This window comes from Leptonychotes weddellii, chromosome 7 (genome assembly GCF_054177405.1).
Source record: "Leptonychotes weddellii isolate Sample4059 chromosome 7, ASM5417740v2, whole genome shotgun sequence".
Taxonomy (NCBI): Eukaryota; Metazoa; Chordata; class Mammalia; order Carnivora; family Phocidae; genus Leptonychotes; species Leptonychotes weddellii.
Window position 1 is genome coordinate 98,720,775 of NC_138375.1, and position 7,895 is coordinate 98,728,669.

Genomic DNA, 7,895 nt, shown 5'->3' on the forward strand with positions numbered 1-7,895 from the left:
AGGTTTTTATACCCACATAACCTATGTCATAGGAGTATAGTTTAATGTCTTTTTATCATCAAAAATTATTTCATATTTGTAATGACAGAGAAATGGCTTTATAATGCTGACATGGAGCAAAGAACAAATAGTTGGCTACTTCAACCACCCATCATCATAGCTGGATGAAGCTCTGGCTTCACATGTTTGGGCAAAGACGCTGTAAGCCATGCGAGGTTCGAACAAATGGGCGCTGCCCAGATCCCCTCGTGGCCCACCATGGCCGGGGACTCCCGCTGTCCGAGCCCTCAGGGCCTGCCTCAGCGCTGGAGACCGCCTCCTGGTGCCAGGCCTTTCCAGGGGTAGTGCACATCCAGTGACTGAGTGAGGCGGGATGCAAAGGCACAGGCATTTTAGCCTGCTCTGGGACGTCCTCTTGAAGGCTCCCTCTGCCCCACCTTCCTTCCTCTCCTTCCTCTCAGTGTCGATCTCTCATAAACACCTCACACTCAACTCTATCTCAACATTCATCGGAATCTGCTTCCGGAGAACCTAAACCGTGATACCGTGGAAAGTCAATCCCATGAAAGCCGTTCTACTTTTTGAGGGGAATGATCTTTGATCCAGTATTTGAGAGTAGAATACCCATAGAGTTAAAGTCCAGTGGTGACTTCCAGTATTAAATTGCCACATTAGAGTTTATCAATTCAATTTATACCAGAAACTTAATTTTTTCCCTGCACACGGAAATGCATTGCTAAAGCAATAAGCACTTCCCCCTTTTAAAAAATCTTTCTTGATTTCAATGTGACACTCTCAAAGTCCCTTTCTCCTTGAGCCCTTTTCCCTATTCCATTTCAAAGAAAAAAATATACTCTGTTTTTCTTTCTATCTTTTTAGCTACTCCTTTATAATCCATGCTATTTCCCTTGGCGGTGGACCCCAAGATTCTATCCTTGGCCTTTGTTATTCCACCTCTCCTCCCTTTTCCCAAGTGACCTCATCACATGCATCCACGCCTGCTCATATGCTGACCAGGTCCCGTTTTTGAGCTTAGAGTTCAGACCTTGCTCTGAGCTCCAGAGCCACAGAGTTTCTCAAACAAGTACACCCCAGATGGAATGTTTTATCTCCACATCCTTACCCCCAAAACACCCCCAAAATGAAAATAACCAACAAGAGCAGTCTGTTTATCCTCTAGTAGTTCTGTATTCACAAAGAGTACCACTACTCACCCCATAAACTTATCCTGAAATTGGAGAGACAACCTAGACTTCTTCCTCTCACTAATTCTCCACATCCAAGCAGCTCTAAGACATGAGATTCTCGCTCCTAAACAGCTTGATTAATCTCACCTCTTTCTTTCTACTGTCTCTTATTCCTTCTTCCAGGGGTGGCTTAAAGTCTCCAGTATCATCCTATAACCCTTCTCCTTAAACTCATCTCTTTTTTTTCCCTCTACCATCTGATCATGCTATGTCACTGTTTAAAGTCTTCCATGGCTCCCAGGTTAGCATGCGAGGCCCTTAATGATATGGACCTTGTCTATCTAGTCTTGCTGTCAATCATTCTTCAGGGTCTATCCTGAGTCTTGGGCATAAAGGCATCCAACAGAGCCATGTGGCTTAGCAAGATGTGGTTCCCTCTACTCTCTGCATGAATACACTTTCTGCTCCCCCTCATCCTCTCTTCAATGAGCTCTTCATCATCCTTCAAAACTCAGCTCCTGCTGACACTATCTTTGCAAAATTCTTCCCAGAATCCCCTCCTCTGGCACCTGAACACACACTTATCAAGGCATTTATCGTGCTGTGAAGGAACTGGTTCTCTCAGATGGGTCTACAAAACTCCTGAGAAGAGGGGTTCTAACTTACATGAGTTTCTGTCAGGATATACGGCATGGTGCCTATTGCAAAGTAGGCTTCATAACATGTTTGTGAGATGAATGGAAATGAACTTGTACAAAAATGTAATTATTTATCCATTATAAATAATTGTAATGGTAGATTTCTAAAATGCACATGCCCATATTGACATTGTTCCATGTGGATCCTTGTCACATTTTAGAAAAGGTTTTCAATCAGTATTATATACTGAACACACACACACACACAGATTAGCAACATTCACATTGGTCTTTCCTTTAAAAATTATAAAAAACTATTTATATAATTTTACAACATATAGTATTTATTATATATACATATTGTATATAAAATTATTTCTATATAATACAGTGTTTATAATATAAGTTATTTTATGTATTTATTTGTATTTTAATATACATTTCTGTAGCTATAGAGCATGTTATCAAAATACAAATTACAGATAATTTTATATGTAATACATGAAATTGCATTAATATAATTTTAAAAGGAAAAGCCAATGTAAGTGTTGCTAATGAAGACTTTTGAGTAGGTGTAGTGTTTTTCATGGAGTAGCTGATACACAGTTTCTGCCTCTTCAAACTGACTGTCAACATATGGGTAAATAACAATCTGCTGAGTTTGAAAAATTAGTTATAATCCATTTCACATAATACATGCAAAGCACAGCAGGCAATGGCCCATAATCGAAGGATTAGTTTTGGGCCTTAGGGTGGTTTATAAAATTCACAGGCTGACAGAATGTTACACCCCATATGGACCCAGAATATTCTCATCAGGGAGTTTCCAGTGCTCTCTTTCCTCCTACACAATACTATGTGCACTGTGTTCCAGGAGAGAGAGAAGAACCATCACATCAGCAAGAGATCTTCCCTGGTGATACGGCGAGCAGGAGGCTGAAAGTGCCTTGGAAGAATCTGAATCGGGCCTGGAAAGGATTAGATCTGAGAAGCCACTTAGGTCAGTCCTAATTTTTCCGCAATCAAAGGCACACTGCAGCTTTTGCCTGTCTCATGCCTGCACCTTGCATCCTGCTGAAATCGCTCTGCGCGCCCTGCTCTTTCAGATCCTAATGGCTTGCCAGCGTGGAATAAGAAGCCGCCCATGTGACTGGCATCTCTGACATCTCTTCCCCGACTTGGCTTCTCTCTTTTCTCCCACCTGTCTGCATTGATCTATGCCATTTCCCTTAAACTTCTGTGCCTGCTTTTTATCTCCACTTACCGCTTTCCTCCCTGTGGGTCTTGGTGCCGGAGGATACTTTCTGAATCTGCCCCAGCTCTCACCGGTCTAATCCTCACCTGCACAGGCTGGCTGGCAAGAAGGAGAAGAGCAACTCTTGGTACCAATCTATCTGGTACTTCCTGCTCCTGGGTAGGGGTACTGGTGTTTTTATGAACTATCGCATTTGCATGATATGCCTGAACAAAGGGGTGATTTGGCAAGCCTGAAGTCACACACTGGGGCTCATCGCAACTTGCTTCTACTGGCAACATGAGGAGTAGAAACACTGCCTTGCCAAGTGGTTTTGAATCAGCTACAAGTGGGGGAGCAATGAGGCTGGATTCCCACTGCTGAGGGTGACAAGGCTTTTGATATTTGTTAGGTGTCAAATCCTTTATTTAGGGAGGCAAAGGATACACACATACTTGACAAAAAGGATTTCTTGATTACTTATTAGGCTTCATGCTATTATTAGTAAGAATATTTGAGTTTCCAAGTAAAGTTTATTAGTCACCGCTCAGATATCTTTGCAAAATGAAGCTAATCCATGGTTTAAAAAATTAAAAATAGCACATATCTACAGTGATTTACAGCTGAATCAGGAATGCATTTGGTCTTTTTTAAAAGGAAGAATTGACTAAAATTTAAATTAATCTGTTTTCCCTACAAACCCAGAATAGTAGAAAGACACAGGGAGAATTATGCTGGGTGTGTGTAAGGGTGGAGGTGGGTCTAAACTGGGAATGAGATTTCTTGCAGAAAATCTACAAAATGGGCCAAGCACACATGGATTGCGTGACTTCATTTAGTTGGAGAAGGAGCACCGAGCATCATGCTGATCTCAGCTGTCTTCCCCTAGGAGAAATGATCTCTATTTTCTTGGCACGGCTCTAGCACTGAAAGTCTCTTCCTCCCTTTGGCACTTATCTTACGCTATCCTGAAATATTATCTCTTTTAGAAATGTTTTATCTTTTCATTATAACAGTTATCTGACTTTCCTAGGACGTTCATCCATGCCAGGTAGCCTGAGGCAGTTCAGCTTTATGCCCGTGGTCATGGTATAATTATTCTCATTGCCCCCTTTTCCTCTCAAAAGTGTCCTGGTTGGGATGACAACTTATAAAGTTACCCTAGTCTCACCCCCAACTAAACCGAAAGCTCCTGTGTCAGTCAAGTTCCTGGCAAAGAAACGACACACTCTCCTGGGATTTTGGAGAGATCTTAATGAAGGGACTATTTGCCATAGCGTGGGCAGGGCAGGAGAATCAACAAAGGATGCTGAGGCCCCAGGTCTGGAAAGGCAGAGGGAGAATATGATGTGATGGGAGCCCAGTTGAGAAGTAGAGCCTTAGAAGAGGGGTGACCCTAGAGAAGTCACAGTCTCGAAAGGACTCCAACAATGCAGACTGGTCAAGCACAGGAAGCAATTCCCTACTTCTCTGTCCTGCCACCATTGGTCTCCTGCATGTGGAACCCAAATGGAAGCCAGAAGTGAGAAAGTTGGAAGTGCTGGCTTCCCTCGGAGAAAGGGCAGAGAAAGGCCAGAAAAAGGATGGAGGTTGTTGGGGAGCCGGGGGTTGGTGGGGGTGGTAAACAGAGAATATAGCTCCTTAAATGGCATCTCTTTGTCCTCAAGACAGTTAAAAAACATCTGTGGGTACATGCAAGCAAAACATTGCAGGCAAGACCATGATGAGCAAGACTTGGCAGTGACTTCATGGAATGTACTCTGTGAGCTGGGGGACCAAGAAATAAACATGAGTTGAACTACAAGACTGCAGGTTGATAACAATTGAATACAGCAATATCAAAATTGTGCTTAGCAGTGCATGGTGATTGTCAGATTAATGGCATAGTCCCTAGATGTTTAAGAAGTTCAAAGGATCGCAATGAGCTGGAAAACATCGAACAAGGATTTATGGAAGAGGAAAGGTTTTCAGTGGCACTGAAATCAAAGCCAACTTGACAATGGCAAAAACGAGAGGTAGGCCTTCTTTGGGTGAATGGCATGAATAAGAGCACAGGTGTCAACGTGAAACACATCGTTCTCTGGCAGGGAGAGCTGGAGACCCTTCTGAGATTTTCAAAAATTCCAAAATTGTCCCAGGCAATTGCCTATGGAAGTATCTAAAGGGAGTTCATTTGTAAGAGGCGTAAGGTGCAAGTGGTCATTTAGTCACTCCTTCAGCGAAGGAGGACTTGGTAAGTGTCAGGCATTCCTGTGGATCTACTGGTGGTAAGACATGGTCCCTTCTCTTGAGGAAAGGAAATGAAAAAAGGAAGCAAGTCATTGTTTTGACCTGTGATTGTACAGGTGAGCAGATGATAGGTGAGTACGCGGAAGATCATCTAAATGAGACTCAGGCAGAGGGAGGGGCTGGTTGAGGAAAACTTCCTACGGGCAGTAACAGAATCTGAACTCGGTAAGGTGAGCAGAAGTGTAACAATTGTATGTCCATTTACTTATGTCCATCCTGCTGCAAAAAAGAAATATGATGGTTAGCTTAAGAAACACACAGAGCAGAGCCCAGAAATAAACCCACGCTTACGTGGTCAATTAATCTACAAAAAGGCAAGAATATACAATGGGGAAAAAAATAGTCTCCTCGATAAATGGTGCTGGGGAAAACTGGACAGCTACATGCCAAAGAACGTAACTGGACCACTTACTTACACCATACACAAAAATAAACTCAAAATGAATTAAAGATCTAAATGTGTGACTCGAAACCACAAAACTCTTAGAAGAAAACGTAGGCAGTAACCTCTTTGACATAGGCTGTAGCAGCATTTTTCTAGATATGTCCCCTCAAGCAAGGGAAACAAAAGCAAAAATAAACTACTGGAATTACACCAAAATAAAAAGCTTTTGCACAGTAAGGGAACCCATCAATAAAACAAAAAGGCAACCTACTGAATGGCAGAAGATATTTGCAAATGATATATCTGATGAGAGGTGAATATCCAAAATACTGAAAGAATTTACACAACTCAACACCAAAAAAAAAAAAACCCCAAATAATCTGATCAAAAATGGGCAGAGGACGTGAATAGACATTTCTCCAAAGATGACATACAGATGACCAACAGATACATGCAAAGGTGCTCGACATCACTAATCATTAGGGAAATGCAAATTTACACCAGAGTGAGATATCACCTCACACAGGTCAGATTGGCTAGAATCAAAATGGTCAGAAGTAACAAGCGTTGGCGAGGATGTGGTGAAAAAAGGAACTCTTGCGCACTGGTGGTGGGAATGTAAAGTGGCCACTGCAGAAAACAGTAGAGAGGTTCCTCAAAAAATTAAAAATAGAAGTATCATATGATCCAGTAATCCCACTACTGGGTACTTGCCCAAGGAAAACAAAAACACTAATTCGAAAAGTTATTTGCACCCCTTTGTTTTTAACAGCATTATTTACAATAGACAAGATACGGAGGCAGCCCAAGTGTCCCTCCATAGATGAATGGATGAAGAAGACGTGGGGGCGCCTAGGTGGCTCAGTTGGTTAAGCGACTGCCTTCGGCTCAGGTCATGATCCTGGAGTCCCGGGATCGAGTCCCGCATCAGGCTCCCTGCTCGGCAGGGAGTCTGCTTCTCCCTCTGACCCTCCCCCCTCATGCTCTCTCTCTCTATCTCATTCTCTCTCTCAAATAAATAAATAAAATCTTTAAAAAAAAAAAAGAAGACGTGGTATATATATTCAATGGATTATTGCTGAGTCATAAAAAATTAGATCTTGCCATTTGGGATATCATGGATGGATCGATGTAGAGGGTATTAAGCTAAGTGAAATAAGTCAGACAAAGACAAATACTATATGATTTCACTCATCTGTGGAATCTAAAAAACAAAACAAACAAACAAACAAAGAAAAATTCCAAAAAAACAGACTCCTAAATACAGAGGACAAACTGGTTGGTGGTTGCCAGAGGGGAGGTGGGTGTGAGGGATGGGGTGAGCTGAGGGAAAGGGGCTTAAGAGGTACAAACTTCCAGTTATAAAATAGATAAGTCCCTGAGATGAAAAGTACAGCACAGGGACCAAGTCAGTAATATTGTAGTAAAGTATGGTGACGGGTGAGTACCACACTCAGTGATGAGCACTGAGTCAAGCACAGAAGCGTTGAATCACTATGTTGTACAGCTGAAACTAAGATAACACTGTAGGTAAATTATACTTCAATGAAAAAAAAATTGAAATTAAAAAAGAAAGCAACTTCCTTAATCTTAAGATTGTCTAAATGAACCTATATCAAACACTATAATTAATATTCATTTATTGAAAGCTTTCCTCCAGGAAGCGGGACCCAGGTTTTTACCATTTCCATTCAACACTGTAGTTGAGGTAGCATACAGGAAATAAAGGAACAAAAAGAAAGAGAAGGCACGAAGATTAACTTTGAAGCAATAAAACTGTCATTATATGTGGAAGACATTATTATATACATAGAAAATCCACCATCATCCAAAAGCAATTACAATTAAAAAGTGCATTAAGGCACAGTTCCTGGATAGAGAATTAATATGTAAAACCGGCTGGATATTCTGTAGGAGCAAGGAACAAATAGAAAATAAAAGTAAACGACAAATGCCAGACTGGGAAACAAGTATTCACAACAGAAAATATCCAACAACGGATTAGCTTATTGAATTAAAAAAAAAAAAAAAAAAAACTTCATCCTGAATGAAGCCTGGCAAACTCACTCTGCCACCTGGGGAGCCCAGGGCTGAGCCACAGGGCCTCCCTCACCAGGGCCCAGGGCAGTGGGGCCCAGTGGTTACTTGGTGGCAGGCCCGCC